Here is a 16,443-nt window from a genome sequence, read left to right as displayed (position 1 = left end):
AAACGAATCCGACTAGGAACCATGAGGTTGCGGGGTCCGTCCCTGGCCTTGCTCAGCGGGTTAAGGATCTGGCATTGCTGTGAGCTGTGGTGTAGGTTGCAGACACGGTTCGGACCCTGTGTTGCTGTGGCTGTGGTGTAGGCTGGCAGGTGTAGATCTGATTGGACCCTTGGCCTGGAAACCTGCATATGCTGCAAAAAGCAAAAAAAAAAAAAAAATGTAGCCTGGAACATACATTTGCTTTTCCAGATACAGCTTTCATTTAGTTTTTGTTCTTTAATTCAGCATCACATCAGTTAAAGATTTTGAAAACTGAACACATATGCTTTCAAGTGTATTTTAAAATATGGTTAGTTTACTTTTAAGATTGAATATGATTTAAAATAAAAAGGGTGTGTAGGAGTTCCCGCTGTGGCTCAGTGGAAACGAATTCAACTAGTATCCATGAGGATGAAGGTTCAGTCCCTGGCCTCACTCAGAGGGTGGGTGATCTGGTTACCGTGAGCTGTGGTGGAGGTCACGGATGCGACCTTTAACCCCTGTTGCTGTGGCGGTGATGTAGGCCGGGAGCTGTAACTCCAATTGGACCCCCAACCTGGGAACTTCCATATGCTCTGTGTGCAGCCCTAAAAAGCACAGACACACACAGCCACACACAGCCACACACACACACACAGAGAAAAGGGTGTGTGGCATGGGTTTTCCAAGATCCCAGTCACCTGCAAAATTTAGCCTGAGTGCTCCACCCCATCTCCCAACACCCCTCCACCTCCCGACCCCGGCCATGCCTGCAGCATGCAGAAGTTCCTGGGCCAGGAATCGAACCGGAGCCGCAGCAGCAACAACATTGAATCCTTCACTCCCTAGGCCACCAGGGAACTCCTCGCCTGAGTTCTTTAGGGTCTTTGCATTTATGTCAGAATTTTTTTTTTTTTTTTTGATATCGAGGCCATTCTTGTCTCTAGGAAATGCAGTATCAGGAGCGAGGTGAAATCGGGACAAAGCAAACACGGCAGCCTGTGTCCCCGGGTCCCCAGGTAAAGGGCGTCTAACAGAGAACGGCTCACCTGGGAACGAAGACCTGGAAGGTTCTGGGCTTCTGTGCACACATCCTTGAGACTGCCTTGGAGTTTTCCATTCCCCAGGATTCCGTCGCATCCCCTGCTCCACGACTGTTGAATAGGTTGCTCACGTGCACGCATGCGCGCGCCCGAGCCCGAGCCTCACTGTCCATTTTCCTTCCTTGCCCTTTGCCCTCCGGTGACTTTGTCCGTCTCACTATGTGGGGAGGGGTATCAGGGAACAGCCACAGGAAAGAGAAAAATGCTCAAAGGGGCGAAATCCATTTCAAACACGGTCGCGGCGTGCGCCGCAATCATGATCTATTTTAAGTCCGAATTTTCTTTTCGGCTCATAACTGCTCTTTGATGACTAGCACTGCCAATTGAAGGAATAAATAGTTGTTCATTTCTTTTTTTTTTTTTAAATGGACTCAACAAGCTCCTTTAAGCAAAGGAGCGTTTCACTAGCACTGTTGGGGAGTTCCCTTTGCGGCTCAGCAGTTAATGAACCTGACTAGGATCCGTGAGGATTCGGGTTGGATCCATGGCCTTGCTAAGTGGGTTAAGGATCCAGTGTGGCCGTGGGCTGTGGCCGTGGGCTGTGGCGTAGGCCAGCCGCTGTAGCTCTGGACCCTAGCCTGGGAACTCAAAGGCTCTGTCAGTTTCCATAATCCTGTTGCTACAGGGATATTGAAAACTCCGAACAAGAAAGAAGCAGATTTCGCTTGGTAAATTATTTCTAAAATCACCATGAATTTGGGGGCTTTTCTTCAGAACGGAAGTATGACTTCAAGGCTTCAAATAAATAAAGGGTTCTTTCAAGCGCGTCTGATAAAGAGAACCAACCATTTTTGTTTGTTTTTTCTTTCTTAGCCCCCACACCATCCTCCCACCCATGGCACATGGAAGTTCCCAGGCCAGGGATGGAATCAGAGCCAGAGCTGTGATCCAGGTCACAGCTGCAGCAACGCTGGATCTTTAACCCACTGTGCCGCAGCAGGAACTCCATAGAACCAACCATTTTTAATTTTTTTTTTTTTGCTTTTTTGGGGGTGGTGCATGCAGCACATGAAAGTTCCCAGGCTAGGGATTGAATCAGAGCTGCAGCTGCCGGCCTATGCCACAGCCCCAGTCACGCCGGATCTGAGCCGCGTCTGGACCTACACCACAGCTCACCACAATGCTGGATCCTTAACCCACTGAGCAAGGCCAGGGACCGAACCCACATCCTGATGCATACTAGTTGGATTCGTTTCCGCTGTGCCAAGATGGGAACTCCAGAACCAACCTGTTTCCAATGTGAGAGAATCTAACTCGACTGGACAGTCGCAAAATCACCAAAGTCCTTTGATCGCTCCGTTTGACCAGTATAAATGCTGAAGTTAGAGAACCGTTTCATGCCAATGGCTGTGATGCCAAAACACCAGATCCTGTCTGAGCTGCGTTATCAGCGCATGGGAAGGACAACCAGCATCGTCCCTGGGATCATTCACGCCTCGCTTCAGCTTTGAATAAACATTGCCTCTTAATGCATACATCCCCCAAATATGTATTTGCATCATCTCCACTGAGAGCAGCCCAATTTTTTTTTTTTTATTAACTCCTAACCAATAAGGGAAGGTCTGCAAAAATTTACCTTTGTTGCTCAAGGCTCTGCTGAAAGAGCTTTTACTCACAACTGCCTTACAAGCAAGGCTTTTTCAGGGGAGAAATATTGAGCAAGCAAAGGGAAATTTTCTTTCTTATCGTGATAACTTCCATCTGTGGCTACGCTGTAAAAAGGTGAGGAAGTGAGCTCCTGGGTAATCTATGTAAAGTAAATGGAGTGGGTATATTTTCGTTATTGCAGGAGAGTTTGGGCTGGCCCTTGAGAATTTGCTTCGGTGTTGGAGTCAGAAACTACTTCTGGCAGCAGGATGGTGATGGTCACTTCAGCTGAAGGACTGATGGCCACGGACAGAAGGGGAGTCATTATAGCGTCAGCTGCCGTCATTTTATCTTCTTCCTATGAATTTCTGTTAATCGAAAAAAGTGTTACATGTTATTACATTCTTTGACACTAGTTTTGGAAACCACATCTTTATACTTAACTGCTAGTCTCTGCTGGTTTATGTCTGACTTATGTCCTGAACAAAGAGATTCTAGAGAACTTCTCTCTCTCTCTCTCTTTTTTTTTTTTTTTTTAGGGATGGCCCTGCCACATATGGAAGTTCCCAGGCTAGGAGTTGAGCTGGAGCTAAAGTTGCTGGCCTACACTGCAGCTCATGGTGATGCTGGTTCCTTAACCCACTGAGCAAAGCCAGGGATCGGATCTGAATCCTTATGGATACAAGTCAGGTTCAGAATCTGCTGATCCACAGTGGGAACTCCTGAAAACTTTTCTTCAGCTTATTAAATGTTCATTGTTCAAAAAACTCATCACGAGTTCCCTGGTGGCTCAGGGAGTTAAGGATCCAGCATTGTCACTGCAGTGGCTTGAGTCACTGCTGCGGCGAAATGAGTTCCCTGTCCCAGGAACTTCAACATGCCACAGGTGTGGCCACTGCCCCCCCCCCCCCGAAAAAAAACCCTCAAAAACAATAAACAAACAAAAAAAACTCATCAGGAAATTTGCACTTGCATTTTGGCACTTGAGGTTCAAAGGCACAAATAAAATACAAATAATAGGACTCATGGCAAGAAGTGAAAAGACTTAGATAATCTCACAGCTTCCAGGACACATCTGTCCCTCTCCGTCTCATCACTGACCATGCGTGGGGGTTGAACCAAATAAACTGATTATGAGCTTGTGGATTGGAAGTAAGCTGAATCTGCTGCAAAGAAATGGAACCTCCTGTTTGCCTGCCACGGAAGCTCTTATTTCTTCTTTTTATTTATTTTATTTTTAAAAAATTTTTAAATTTTTTATTTTTTTTAATTTTCAAAATATATTTTTTCAAAAACATAGTGAACTTCCACTTATTTAAGGAAAACCATATGCTTTTTTTTTTGCAATCTGCATATATTAGATTTGTATTGTCTATTTTATGGGAAGCCGTTATTTCTAGTGCTCAGGTTCCCCCATCAAATCTCACCTGAATGGACCAAAGTTTTGTGGGTCTGGAGCTCAGGCCCGGTGGCCTTGAGAAGCTGCACAGCTCAGGGCTGGTCCCAGGACGGGGGGCTGGTGCTGACGGGCAGGTGGACTGTCGGGGCTGGGGTGGGTCCTGGCTGCCTCTCAGAGGCTCCAACATCATTGACTTGTGTGAAAAATAAGTGCTTTCATTAAAAAAAAAAAAATGAAATAATGCCATTTGCAGCACCATGGTTGGACCGAGAGGTGATTATCTTGAGTGACGTAATCAGACAGAGAAAGACAAATATCGTTTGTTATCACTTATATGTGGAATCTAATACGAATCGTACGAAAGAACTTATTGAATAAAACAGAGACACACTTACAGATTTCAAAGCCAATCTTATGGTTACCCTAGGAGAAACTGTTGGGGGGAGGGAAGACTTGGGAGCCTGGGAATAACACACACACACATGACTGTAAGAAATAGATGATTAATAAAAACTACCCACTGCACAGCACCGGGAAATGTACTCTGCAGCTTGTAATAACCTACATGGGAGAAAAGGAATATATTTATATGTATGACGGATTTATTTCGCTGTACACCTGAAGTTAATACAGCATTGTCGATCACATATATGCCAATTAAATAACAGTGGAAAAGGAAGTGCTTTCCAGTCTCAGCACTGCCCCTCCCCCAACTCCATCCCATCCACAGAAGAGACCCAAGGGGTCATTAGACATTCATTTGTGGAGGTCTGGGACCACATACGTGATTCTGGACTCAGTTTCTGTGGTGGGAAATTGACTCTAACTGCCAAGTTTCTTTGTAAATGAAACTTCCCTTTTCTTTTCTCTTGTAAATGAAACTTCCCTTTTCTTTTTTCTTTTTTTAAGTGGAACTCACACTTTTTTTATTTTATTTTGTTTTGTTTTGTTTTAGGGCCCCTCCCTCAGCATCTGAGGGAGGTCAGGAATCGAACCTGCGTCCTCCTGGAGACTAGTCAGATTTGTTTCCGCTGAGCCACAATGGGAACGCCATAAATTATTTTCAAAAGCTGACTATGGACCATTTCGGGTGTCCTGACAGGCAGTACAGGACGCAAGGTGAAACCACGAAATACAGGTCACGTCTTAGAGACACAGGATGCCTGGCTGCCCTAATTTAAGAGTCTTTGGAGAGGAGATTCTTTTGTGGCTCAGTGGAAACGAGCCTGACTGGTATCCATGAGGGTGTGGGTTTGATCCCTGACCTCCCTCAGTGGATTAAGGCTCTGGCATTGCCATGAGCTGTGATGTAGGTCGAAGATGTGGCTCAGATCTGGCGTTGCTGTGGCTCTGGCGTAGGCTGGCGGCTGCAGCTCTGTTTCGACCCCTAGCCTGGGAACCTCCATATGCCTCACCTGTGAAGCTTGGGGGAAAAAAAAGTCTCTGGAGAAAAGTGGGTCATAGGTGCCCCTCCCCTGCTAGTTTAAGATCACTGTGAAGTGTAACAGTGGGAAGACGCCGCTTCAGATCCTTGAGCCCTTGTCAGACCAGCTGGAGGGAGGAGATGCAGGTGACTGGCTGTGGGGCCTCGGCCGAATTGGCCGTAGTGGGGGGAGGAACGGGGCCCTCAAGCCTGGCTTCTGGGCTCCGTGCACCAGCCCCGCACCACCAGGTCCCAGCCCCGCCCCCAGGCTCACGTGGACATGGCCAGGGCCACCAGAGCCATGTCGGATTCTTGTCTGTGCCCCAGGAGGGCTCGCTTGCTCCGAGGATGCTTTGTGCAGGTTGCAATGGGCAGGCGTTCACCCGCGTCTGCAAAACCAACTAGACCTTGTAAAAGAGTTCAGGGGACAGCATCGCTTCACAGCGAATACGCTTAAAAAAAAAAGCATAATTCCCTTCCCCAGGAAGACCTGTCAGAGGGTGATGAGAAAGACACTCTCTTAGGAATAAAAACAAAAAGCAAGCCACGCACAGAAGAATGAGATTAATGGGAGCGGTACCAGCTCGCGGGAGGTGTCAGAAGGAAAGAAAGCCAAGTGGCGGTGGCTGTCACATGTTTGGGGACAAGCAGGCAGAACACGCAAAATGTGATTGTTCTCCCCGAATTAATCTGTGGATTTAAGGCAAATCCAGTCCTTTAAACATCTTAAAGGATTGGGGAATGAATGAAATATTCGAGAAAAGCCCTGAAGATAAAGGGGAAACATATGTGCCAGGTTATCAAAGCTTCTGAAACAAAACAGACATGATGAGCCATTCAAGCCTTTTAAGACAGTGCTGCCAAGCTAAAATCCATAAACGAATATACAAGCAAAAGTGTAGACGCACGGACCAAAGAAAAGGGTCAAAACACACCAGTGTCTGGAAGACGTTTCTAAGGAGTGGACAGAAGGAAAGATGTGTCCATGAATGTCAGACCGAGTGGGTAGCCATCTCAAAGGGGAAGCATATGAAATCCATACTGTCTAGCATGGGCTAAAATTAAATTCAGCTCCATTAAGGCATTTCCTGGAAAGTATAAGATTTTCAAAAGGACCAGGAAACATATGATGATATTATCATGGATGACAATTTCTTCGGCTTTGAAGAATGGGAGCCATCACTAGGAAGAGTGAGATTCTGAACATAAAAACATTAAATTACGTTATCATAAAAACGCCTCAGGTCAAAGGAATAGGAGCTGACGGTGGAGGATACCCACAGCGCATAAATTTTCCCACGGCGAGGGGAGCTGGCAGCGCGGGTCGGGCAGGGTTGGTTTAGAATCTCTCCCCAGGGAGTTTTCTGAGGCTGAGTTTCACCACCCCTTTCAGAGGAAGAATATTCCTGCTTTCTTAGCATCGTGGAGGGAATGAGCACTGGTAATGGATGTGGAGCATCTGGCAGATAGATGCTAAAAATGACAATTCTCACGGTTACTGCCACACACAGCGTCTGTGATCCATAAAGCCTCACCGACATTTTTATAAGAAAAACCACAACCCTGTAGATAGATAGGGAGAAAATTGAAATGGACAGACTCGTCCTCTCCCTGTTTATCCGTCTATTTAATTTCTTTCTCCTTCTTTGTTTGTAAAAGAAAAATATAAATAGGAGACAATCATCTAATATATTGGTCCCGCTCCTTCAGTGATTTCTTAAAGTGCAAATGAAATCATCTTTGATTCTTTCAAGCCAGTTAAATTTTTTTTTTTTTTCTCTTTAGGGCTGCTCTCATGGCATATGGAGGTTCCCGGGCTAGGGGTCTAATCGAAGCCACAGCTACCAGCTTACACTACAGCCACAGCAACACCAGATCCGGGCCACGCCTGCGACCTACACCATAGCTCACGGCCACGCCGGATCCTTAACCCACTGAATGAGGCCAGGGATCGATCCAGCAACCTCATGGTTCTAGTGGGATTCGTTTCCGCTGCGTCACAACGGAAACTCTCAAGCCAGTTAACATTTTTTAAAGAAGTATAAGAGTTGGAATTCCTATTGTGGTTCAGCAGAAGTCAGTCTGACTAGCATCTGTGACGACCCAGGTTTGATCCCTGGCCTTGCTTATGGGGTTAAGAATCTGGTGTTGCCGTGAGCTGTGGTGTAGGTTGCACATGCAGCTCGGATCCTGCGTTGCTGTGGCTGTGGTGTAGGCCAACGACTACAGCTCCGATTCGGCCCCAGCCTGGGAGGGAAACGTCATATGCCATAGGTGTGGCCCTAAAAAAAAAAAAAAAAAACAGAAAAAGAAAAAAAGGTGAAATAGTTAAATATTCCATGCTTGCGTGGCAGCTAGTGCCCACCTAGACTGCTGTGACCATTGGACTGTCCTATGAACCGTCACAAGCAAAGGCAGAGTCACAGCCTGACTCAGTGCCCGAAAGCCCTAAGGACAGGTTGTGCTTTGGGCACAAAGATGGGTCAGCCCGAACCCAGGAGGGCTTGCTGTCTGGTGGGCAAATACTAATTTAACAAAAAGGCTCGGTCCCCCTGAGAAGAATAAGGGGGAGAGCCCCCTCCCTTTCCTTAGAGCATCTACTTTAGGAGAACCTGGACTTGTAAGTTCCCTCTTGGCCCTTTGGAAATGTATGGACATGAGTTTTAAAGCGAAATAAGCCGCTTTCCAGCTCGACTCCCAGGAGTGTCTTTCTCAAGGATCTGCAGCCCTGGGTCCCTCTCCGGCCCAGTCCCTGCTCCCCACCCCCAACCCCGAGTCGCATGGGGGTAGGAGTGACCTGACTGGTGAGTGCCTGGCCCCAGCTCGCAAAACTACTCCTGCTGTAAGGAGGGGAGACTTTTTTTTGGTCTTTCTTTTGTCTAAAACCCATCAGCAAACCCAGGCGGTCAGCCCAATTATAGTGCAAATCTAGGATGAACTGTGTGTGACAAATGGGGCTGTCACATCTCTTACCTGAGAGCGAGTTGTCTTTATCTTAGAAGCACACGTGGAATGGGTTGTATTTGCTTAGTGGCTGAAAGGAGAGGCTACTTCCTGTCTCTGCCACCTCTTAGCAGGTTGCCTGGGCTACAGGTCACATTCTGCTCTATTGCTTCCTCAATAATAAAACTGTTTTCTCTGCTCCCTTGCTGAACAGGTTGGGCGGGGAGAAGCTTTTGTTTGCAATCGCGTTTCCCCAGCAGCAAGCTGTGGTGTTGGGTGGGCCATGGTGGCAGCGACTGAGCACAGGGGACACCCTCAATGGTGACCAACACTCCCCTGACACCTAGTCAGTGACATGAGGAGCCTTGAGGAGTTCCCATGTGGCTCAGCGGGTTGAGAACCCCGCTAGTGGGAGTTCCCATGTGGCTCAGCAGAAAGGAATCCCACTAGTATTTATTAGGATGCAGGTTCAATCCCTGGCCTCACTCAGTGGGCTAAGGATCCGGCATTGCCACAAGCTGTGTGTAGGTTGCAGACTATTAGGATGCAGGTTCAATCCCTGGCCTCACTCAGTGGGCTAAGGATCCGGCATTGCCACAAGCTGTGTGTAGGTTGCAGACGAGACTCTGATTCAACCCCTGGAAGCCTGGAAGCTTCCGTATGCTGCTGGTGAGGCCCTAAAAAGCAAAACAAAAACCCAAACCCAAAAAACCTCCTGACTAGTATCCTTGAGAATGTGGGTTCAATCCGTGGCCTCGCTCAGTGGGTTAAAGTATCCAGCATTGCTGTGAGCTGTGGTGTAGGTCACAGACTCGGCTTGGATCCAGCACTGCTGTGGCTGTGGTGTCGGGCCAGCAGCTGCAGCTCCGATTTGACCCCTGGCCTGGGAACCTCCATATGCTGCAGGTGTGACCCTAAAAAAAAAGAAAGAAAGAAAAAAAGAGAAAAGAGCATTGCGGGTTGTTGTGATAATTAAATGCTACAGGGAGAATCCAGAGGGACTATGCTCAGGACTCCTGTGTTCCTGTCCCTTCCACACTGGTGTGGAAATGAAGAGAGACGGCCCAGGAGGAAGAGGTGCCTGGCTGAGTCCTGCGGTGACAGGTCAGGTGCTGACTGTGCTGATGGAAGCCAGAGCCTCCCTGGACCCTCAGCCTGGGTCTGACCGGATGCCTGGACAGCATCTTACTGTCCATTTTCCCACTGGCATCAGCCTCTGGGGGCCCAGGTGTGCTGAAAGGGGAAATGCAATGAAACGTCGGGAGCAGAGATATTTGGGTGTTTTTTTCTGAAGAAGCTGAAAGAAGTGCTAATCTTACAAAGAAACCTCACGCTCTGAAGATTTTAATGCTAATTTTGCCCATTTAGAAATACGAGTCAGGTAGGCCAAATGTAAAGTAGAATCCAAAATTGGACCAAATGCAGGAACGCTACCGCAGTCTAATAAACAGAGCCGCTGTGTGGCAGCACGGCCCCCGGCAGGGTGCTGTCTCCCCAGGACAGAGATTTCAGGGGCATTTCGGTGACCACAGGCCCAGACTGTAAGGGGGAGGATCTGCATCCAGTGTGGTCATTGTCGTCTGAGGACCGATGGTGTGAGGTTCACAGATGTCCCTTTGCGCTGAGTGGCCTTGGAGACGTGGTTCGCAACTGCTCATGTCACTCAGAGGTCACATCGTGTTGGAGATAGGTTGTATTTCTCTTATCTGGTTTTTTTTTTTTTTTTTTAGGGCCACACCCAGAGCATATGGAGGTTCCCAGGCCAGGGGTCAAATTGGAGCTGTAGCCACTGGCCTACACCACAACCACAGCCATGCAGGATCCATGCCGAGTCTGTGACCGGCACCACAGCTCATGGCAACGTCGGATCCTTAACCCACTGAGCGAGACCAGGGGTCAAACCTGTGTCCTCATGGATTCTAGTCAGATTCGTTTCCGCTGAGCCGTGACCGAAACTCCTAACTTTTTTTTTTAACCTCATTTTATCCTTGAGTTTCTTAAGGTTCCATGTCATACACACTTTTTGAAGTTTTCATGACAGCCAACAAACTACCTAGATTCCTAAACACTAGAGGACTTATTTTCAATTCTCCACGTGCCGATTTCTTTTGTCCTCTGGGCTCTTCCTCTCTTTGCATAATCCCCAAGGAAGAACATACGAGATTACACTTTAATGGGATTAAAGCACTGGGATGCAGTGAGAGGCTTCTTGGAGGTCTTATCACTGGAGTCAAACCTATAGAAGAGGGTCTCCATGAAAAGCTTCAGAGTTCCCATCGTGGCTCAGTGGTAACGAACCCGACTAGTATCCATGAAGATGTGGGTTCGATCCCTGGTCTTGCTCAGTTGGTTAAGGATCCGGCATTGCTACACGCAGTGGTGTAGGTTGCAGACACAATTTGGATCTGGTGTTGCTGTGACTGTGGCCTAAGCCGTAGGGGTCCGATTCAACCCCTAGGCTGGGAACTTCCAAGTGCCAGGGTGTGGCCCTGGAAAAAAGAAAAGAAAAGAAAAGAAAGCTGATCAACCAGCCAGGATTTTGTGTTTCTGTTTCTTGATTAGTGATTACAGTTTGTTTATTTTCTGTGACTTCTTGCTTTGGTATTAAACATACCTGACCCCCTCTTAACAACTTGATGGGGAAACCAGGCTCCTGTCCCTGGTTATCAATTTTGCCTTGAATTTCCTCTGGTCTGAGCAAAGGCCAGACTCAGTCTATCCTCAGCCCTGGGCAGAGGTTTTGGGTCTGGAGGACAACTTGGTGGTTTTAGCAGGAAGTGACCAGCCTAGCAGCCATCTTCTTGGGGACCTGGCCCTGCTCCAGTTCTTTCTTTTTCTAGCCCAATTCTGTGACTTACCAATTTTAATTTTTTTAATTAAAATTTTTTTTTTAATTTTGCTTTTTAGGTCTGCACGCACAGCATATGCAAGTTCCCAGGCTAGGGGTCGAATTGGAGCTACAGCTGTGGGCCTGCGCCACAGCCACAGCAACACAGGATCTGAGCTGCCTCTGTGACCCACATCACAGCTCGTGGCAATGCTGGATCCCTGACCCACTGAGCAAGGCCAGGGATCGAACCCACATCCTCTTCGATATTAGATTCATTTCTACTGTGCCACAATCGGAACTCTGCCAGTTCTTAATCATATGTCTCTATGCCAATGTGGGTTTTTTTGTTTTTTTTTGTTTTTTTTGGCCACACCGGTGGCATGTGGAAGTTCAAGAGCCAGGGATCAAGCCTGTGTCCCTGAAGCGACCCAAAGCTGCTGCAGCGACAATGCTGGATCCAAAGGGAAGCTGAGACATTCTCAAAGGAAGGGAAACTAGGAGTCCCGAATGCCAGCCAACCTCTTCCCAAAGAATTGCCCTCTGTCACTCAGACAGAGGGAAGTGACTAGAGAGACGGGGCGGCAGGAATGAAGGGAGTGGATCTGAAACGGATGGTATCCCGGCAAAAGTGACTTATCTCTTGAATTCATTGACGTGTGTGACAATTGACAGCAAAAAGTGTCACACTGCTTGGAACGGTTGTCAATTTGTATAGATGGTAATTTATAGAAAATCGTGTCGCGGGGAAAGATAAAGGATTTTCCACAGTGGTGAATAATCTATGTTATTGCACTTAAAGTGGCAAAATATGGAATCTAAATGGATTGGGAACATTTCGGTGTGTGTACTGTAGTCCTGAGAGCGATCAGCCCATCACACAGATAAAGCTACATACACATGGTCAAAACCCACCATAGATACGTTAAAATGGATTATCAAAAAAGTTCCCCAAATCAGTGTAAGGAGGAAAGGGGCAACAGAAGGATAAAAAGCAGAGGAAACAAGCTGAAAAAAAGTAATAAGATGGTAGACTCGAAGTAGACACACTTACACTGCATGTAAGCAGCCTATGCACAGGTGAGAGACGGGGAATATCCGAATGAATGAAAAATGTGAACTAACTCTATGCTACATGGAAGAAACTTATTTCAGAAGCCATGATCTAGTTAGGTTAAAAGGGAAGGGCTGGAAAAGGATTATAGCATGCAAGCATTGAGTAGGAAAGATGAACTAGCTATGTTGTTCTCAAAGAAGCCTTTAGAACAAAAATATTACCAGGGAGAAGAGTGACATTCCTAAAGATGAGAATGGCCCATTTACCAAGATGTCATAACCCTAAATAGGAGTAACCCCTGAAAACATAGATTAAAAAGACCTGGAGCAAAATGCCAGCCCTTTGCTACACCTCATCATGCTTTATATTAAATTTTCCCTGTTTGGAGTTCCCTTCTTGACTCAGTGGAACAAATCTGACCAGCATCCATGAGGATGCAGGTTTGATCCTGGGCCTCGATCAGTGGGTTAGGGATCCCGCGTTGGCATGAGCCGTGGATTAGGTTGCAGGCACGGCTCAGATCTGCCATCGCTGTGGCAGTGGCATAGGCCGGAAGCTGCAGCTCAGCTTGGACCCTTAGCCTGGGAACCTCCATATGCTGCGGGTGCCGCCCTAAAAAAAAGACCACCCCCCCAAATTTCCCTGTGTAATGTCTAGAGGGAAGTCAAAAAGCAACAGAACTGAAGGAAGAAATAGATCCAAAATTACAGTTGAAGATTTCAACACTGCTATTTCTATAATTTATAAAACAAAGACAGAAAATCAGCAAGACTATCGAAGACTCAAAAAACACAACCAACTGGATGTAATTAACTTTTATAAAACACTCTACCACAAAGAGAATACACAATTTTTCAAGTGAACATAGACCATCCATCACAATCAACCACATTCTGCATCATAATTAAACCTTAACAAATGTAGCAGAATTGAAATCATATGAGGCGGATTTTCTCTATGTAATGGAATTAAACTAGAAATCCAAACCACATAGGAAAGAGGACCGACCATCTCCAAACGCTGGGAAATCAAGCAGCTTATTTTAAAATCATCTGCGGGTAAAAGGGAAAGTCTCAAAGGAAATAGGAAGATGTTTCACACAGAACAAAGCCGCAAATATACCAGAATTTGTAGGATGCAGCTAAACCAGCGTGTGGAAGGAAATTTATAACATTAAATGCTCATATTTTAAAAGGAGAGAAAGGTCTTGAATCAATAATCTGAGCTTTCACATCCGGAAAATAGAATTAAAAAAGAGGAAAATAAACCAAAAGAAAACATTTCCTAAATTGATCTTTATGTCATTTCACAAACTCTGATTTTTCCTTTACAATGTTTGTGTTTTGTGCTTCCCCCCCCCCTTTTCATACTGCATTAGTTATAGTGCATCGGAAAACCCCCAAATTGTTAGTGATACATTTTCATCTCATTCCAGATGTTCGTAGAGATGCCTCTAGTGTGTCATCATAAAGTGAAACGGCAGATGATCACTTGAAAGGGGTCCTTTTTTATCACGTCAAGCAATGCATTTCTTCTGCTATTAGTTCAATAAAATGTTTTAAAATTAAGAATGGATATTGACTTTAATTTTATTTTAGTATTTTTTATTTTGAATGGACACAGGTGAATGGAATGCAATTTTAATAGCCTTCACCTTTGATTTATTTTCATCTTAGAGGGAGGGGAAGGAAATGAGAAATGAAGCGTGGATGAGAATAGAGGAGGGATGATTATAATCTCAGTAATTATTTTTTAAAAGATCCTTGTGATAAACTTTGCTTTTTTTTTTTTTTTTTTTTTTTTTTTTTGCTTAGGGCCACACTGGGGGTATATGGACGTTCCCAGGCTAGGGGTCTAATTGAAGCTGTAGCTGCCAGCCTTCACCACAGCCACAGCCACACGGGATCCAAGCCACATTTGCAAACTATACCACAGCTCACGGCAATGCAGGATCCCTGACCCACGGAGCGAGGCCAGGGATCAAACCCACATCTTCATGGATACTAGTTGGGTTCATTTCCACTGCACCACAATGGGAACTCCCCCTCATGATAAACTTTGTATTGAAGCTTGGTAAGGTCCTTTTGTTGCTAAGAGAATATATGAAATATAAGAAATTACAATTTCCTTTAAAGAAATTTTGAAACCAAAAGAACAATTTATACGAAAATTGTAGAGAAGGTAATTGAAAATCCATTCATTAAAACTATTGCAATTGCAGAGCGTTCCCGTCGTGGCTCAGTGGAAACGAATCTGGCTAGTATCCATTAGGTCACAGGTTCGATCCCCGGCCTCGCTCATTGAGTTAAGGATCTGGCGTTGCTGTGAGTTGTGTAGGCAGCTCGTATCTGGTGTTGCTGTGGCTGTGGTGTAGGCTGGTGGCTACAGCTCCAATTGGACCCCTAGCCTGGAAACTTCCATATGCCATAGGTGCAGCCCTAAAAAGCAAAAAAAAAACCCAAACAAACAAAAAAACAAAAAAAACCCAAACCCAAAACCTGTTGCAACTGCATAATCTACATATTATAATCTGCATATTCTTTTTTTTTTGGCCGTGCCCACAGAATGAGGAAGTTCTCAGACTAGGGACAGAACCTGTGCCACAGCAGTGATAATACCAGGTCCTCCACCTGCTGCACCATTAGGGAACTCCATTCTGCATCTTCTTAATATTTCACAATACTAGCTATCATCTCAAGTAATTTCTCTGTTAACTATTTTTATAGGAAATACAAACAAGTTAGGCACATTTCAAAAATAATTACAAAAAAAAAAAAAAACTACCTCTGGGATATTAAGTATGTGGTACAAGGGAAGGCTTGCTGCTGGCATGAACCCTGCCCCAGACCCGGGTGCCCGCTTCTCCGTTCTTGGTGCCTGTGGTCTGTGACGTAGAGGATTAAGGTAATGTGGCCTGAAGAGTCTGAATCACCTGACCGTGCTTACCTGTCACCTGCTCCTTGGGACGGCCTCTCTGATGAGTTGTGGCCACTTGGCTGGGACCTCAAAAGGGCCATGGCATGTCTTAGACAACTTGGGTGGCCACAGGAAACCACCACAGACGCTAGGGGCTTAAACGAGCACTTATTTCTCACAGCTCTGGTGGTTGGAAGTCTGACGGAGGTGCCAGCCATCTGGGTTCCTGGCAAGGACTCTCTTCCTGGCTTGCAGATGGCAGCATCCTCACTGTATCTTCATCTCTCTTTCCCTCTCTCTCTCTCTCTCACACACCCAGAGAAGAGAGAGGGCAGTCTGGTATCTCTTCCTCTTCTTCCAAGGACCCTAATCCCATGGTTGGGTGGCATCCTTCTAAGCCTAATCACCTCCCCAAAGCCCCACTTCCTAAACCATCACACAGGTGTTCGGGTTTAACGTGTAAAATTTGTCCAGAATATGGTGCAAATCAGAATCCAGGTCCACAAGGAACTCAGAGTGTGGCTGACACCCACTTCTGTCTGCGGCTCTTGCACTGGCTGAGCCCTGAGTGCTGGAGGAGCCTGGACGCCTGTCCTAGAGGCTCTGAGCTCCTGTCACTCAGCTCTGCTTGTCTGAGGGCTGGCCTCTGGGTGTCTGCCATGCCTCCTTTACACCCACGATGTCCAGCCTGGGGGCTGTATTGCGGCTTGTGAGGCTTTTCGTCAAATCCAGACTTGGGACCAGCTGATTTTAAGTCCATATAGATAAGCGTGATGTGTTTTATGGCGATCTTGGTGTATAGGGCTACATATATATATATAGGTTCCTGGGCTGCCAGAGAAAATGACTACAGATGTTGTGGCTTAAAACAACAGGCTTCTTCCCTCCCAGATCAGGAGGCTGGAATCTAATTTTTTGTCTTTTTAGGGCCACACCTGCGGCATATAGAGGTTCCCAGGCTGGGGGGGTTAAATCTTAGCTATAGCTGCTGGCCTACACTACAGCCACAGCAACGCCAGATCCAAGCCGCCTGTGACTGACACCGCAGCTCACGGCAACACTGGATTCTTAACCCACTGAGCGAGGCCAGGGATCGAATCTGTATCCTCATGGATATTAGTTGGGTTCATTACTGCTGAGCCACAGCGGGAACTCCTGGAGGCCAGAATC

At 46.4% G+C, this 16,443-nt stretch overlaps 1 long non-coding RNA gene across 1 annotated transcript; it reads right to left on the bottom strand.

Moving 5' to 3' along the window:
- Positions 1–2,296: 2,296 nt before the first annotated feature.
- LOC125117666 (uncharacterized) lies at positions 2,297–8,581 on the bottom strand. The gene is made up of 3 exons (XR_007132683.1): positions 8,504–8,581; positions 4,136–4,319; positions 2,297–3,076 (listed from the first exon to the last, which is right to left on the bottom strand). It is a non-coding gene; the product is annotated as an uncharacterized LOC125117666 (long non-coding RNA).
- Positions 8,582–16,443: the final 7,862 nt, after the last annotated feature.

The sequence above is a fragment of the Phacochoerus africanus genome, chromosome 16, assembly GCF_016906955.1.
Source record: "Phacochoerus africanus isolate WHEZ1 chromosome 16, ROS_Pafr_v1, whole genome shotgun sequence".
Classification (NCBI taxonomy): domain Eukaryota; kingdom Metazoa; phylum Chordata; class Mammalia; order Artiodactyla; family Suidae; genus Phacochoerus; species Phacochoerus africanus.
Note: the sequence above shows the minus strand (reverse complement) of the source record. Positions and strands in the feature narration are given on the sequence as shown.